General features: G+C 47.8%; 1 protein-coding gene across 1 annotated transcript in view; it reads left to right on the plus strand.

Moving 5' to 3' along the window:
- sez6b (seizure related 6 homolog b) overlaps nucleotides 1-2,500 on the plus strand; it is a 161,432-nt gene that overhangs the window by 78,089 nt on the left and 80,843 nt on the right. The window lies entirely within an intron of this gene.

Raw genomic sequence — 2,500 nt, forward strand, 5'->3', positions numbered from 1 at the left:
TATAGTGTTACACTCTTCGACACAGGAAAGGAACAACTTAGGAAAGTGTGATATTTGACTTTGTAAGTGTTGAATTAACACCTCACCTCGTTAGCTGCAGACGGAGAGCCTTGGAGCAAGGTGCCTAATCAGAACAGACAAAATCCACTCCGGCAATTTGACGAATTCCACCGAGAGGTTGGAGATGGCACTATGGGCCTGTGCTATATTTATAAGTATATGTGTACTATACTGTGTATATGTGCGTGTGTGTGTGCATGCGCGTGTGTGTTTAAGTTTCTGTGCGTGTGTGTGTGTGCGCGTGTGTGTGTTACTGTATCCATTTACTGTACGATTTATCTGTGTCCTCATGCCAGTACTTATGTGTTGCCTATCCATACTGTGTGTGCGCGCGTGTTCGTGTGTGTGTGTGTGTGTACGTATGTGCGATTGTGCGTGTGTGTGTGTACGTGTGTGTGTGTGTGTGTGTGTGTGTGTGTGTGTGTGTGTGTGTGTGCGTGCGTGCGTGCGTGCGTGCGTGCGTGCGTTTGTGTGTGTGTGTGTGCGTGCGTGCGTGCGTGCGCGCGTGCGTGCGTGCGTGCGTGCGTGCGTGCGTGTGTGTGTGTGCGCGTGTGTGTGTGTGTCGGAGCTCACCGCGGCCAGTATAATTACAGGTAGGATCAGTGTTGTGGGTGACTGGCATGAGGAAAGCGTACACTGTATACTGTGTGTGTGTGTGTGTGTGTGTGTGTGTGTGTGTGTGTGTGTGTGTGTGTGTGTGTGTGTGTGTGTGTGTGTGTGTGTGTGTGTGTGTGTGTGTGTGTGTGTGTGTGTGTGTGTGTGTGTGAGTGAATCTCTGGCTGATGTGGGATGCTGGTCCTCTGGCTGCTCCGGATGGTTCTGGGTCTCAGGGGGCTCAGCGGGCGATATGTGGATGTGTGCTGGCGTGTGTGTGTGTGTGTGTGTGTGTTGGTCCTAGGGGGCTCAGCGGGCAGTGTGTGAGTGGGACCAGAGCCAGGAGCTGTCAGATCCCCCAGTGCTGAACTGTGCTGTGCTGTGCTGTGCTGTACTGTGCTGGGCTCAGACGCCTTCCTAAACCACACTCTGCCCCTTTCTCACACTGTGTCTGTCTGTCTTTCTCTGTCTGTGTCTCTCTCTCTCTTTCACACTATCTCTTCCTCTCTATGTTGTCCCTCAATCTGTCTCTCTCTCTCTCTCTCTTTCTCTCTCTCTCTCTCCCCTTCTCTCCCTCTGCTGTTGCTACTGTCCACTCTACCCCCCCCTGGAGCAGGAGATCACCCGCTGAGATTTAGAGTGTTACCCATCGACACGAATCCACACGCACAGCTGCAAGGCCATGACTGGGGGTGGGATGTTTATGTGTGTGTGTGTGTGTGTGTGTGTGTGTGTGTGTGTGTGTGTGTGTGTGTGCGTGCGTGCATGCATGCCTGCGTGCGTGTGTGTGCGTGCGTTGAGGTTGAGCAGTGTCCTCTGTCCTCTGCCATTGCCCTGACTCTCTCGACTGCCTTTGTTCAATGCTTTGCCTAATTCATCTCTCTTTCGCTTCGTGCCTTTCTTGTTCTTTCGCTTTGTTCTTTGATTTCTCTATCAATTTTAGTCTCTCTCTTTCTCTCTCATACTCACCCTTTTTCTTGGTCTTTTTCTCATTTCATTGTTTGCCCTTGCTCTCTCCTTTACACAGATGATGTGTTCATCAGTCTTTTCGTTTTTTTTCGGTCCCAGATGTGTACGCATTAGGCATACACTCATACACTCAAATGATTTTTCTCCCACTCTTGTGGGTCTTTTTTGTTTGTGCATTGGATTCCATTCATTGGGGTCCGCTTGATAATTAAGTAATAAAATGAGGTCATCTTAATTACAGAGACATTAATTCTCAATGAAAATGTGCCTGAAAACAAATTGACTTGTCTTTGGGCGACATCAAATTAAAGTGGAGGATTCATTAATACGCCTGCCCAGCCATTACTCTCACTCGGGGAATGATCAGTGCAGGTCAGCATTACACACAGTGGATGCAGTGTAAACACACACACACACATACACACACACGCACGCACGCACGCACGCACGCATGCACGCACGCACGCACGCACGCATCCACACACACACACACACACACACACACACACACACACACACACACACACACACACACACACACACACACACACACACACACACACACACACACACACACACACACACACACACACGTCTTCCACTTATTGCACATTGGGGGAAAAAAAGGTTTAACACCGTGAAGAAAGTAAAAGGGCGGAATGAACATAGTGAATGAGTGAAAGAGTTGAAATAGAGTACCATGTTATGTAAGACAATATATTTTGCCCCTCAATTATCATTTTAAATTATACATTTACTTTTGCTATCTTGTTTTCTCTCAGTTGATTGACAGGTCTGTATGAATCTTCAATATACGAATAATAGTGGTTAGGATATATGCTATATCATGTCATGATTGAAACATCTCAAACATCAA

Source organism: Engraulis encrasicolus, chromosome 8, assembly GCF_034702125.1.
Source record: "Engraulis encrasicolus isolate BLACKSEA-1 chromosome 8, IST_EnEncr_1.0, whole genome shotgun sequence".
Classification (NCBI taxonomy): domain Eukaryota; kingdom Metazoa; phylum Chordata; class Actinopteri; order Clupeiformes; family Engraulidae; genus Engraulis; species Engraulis encrasicolus.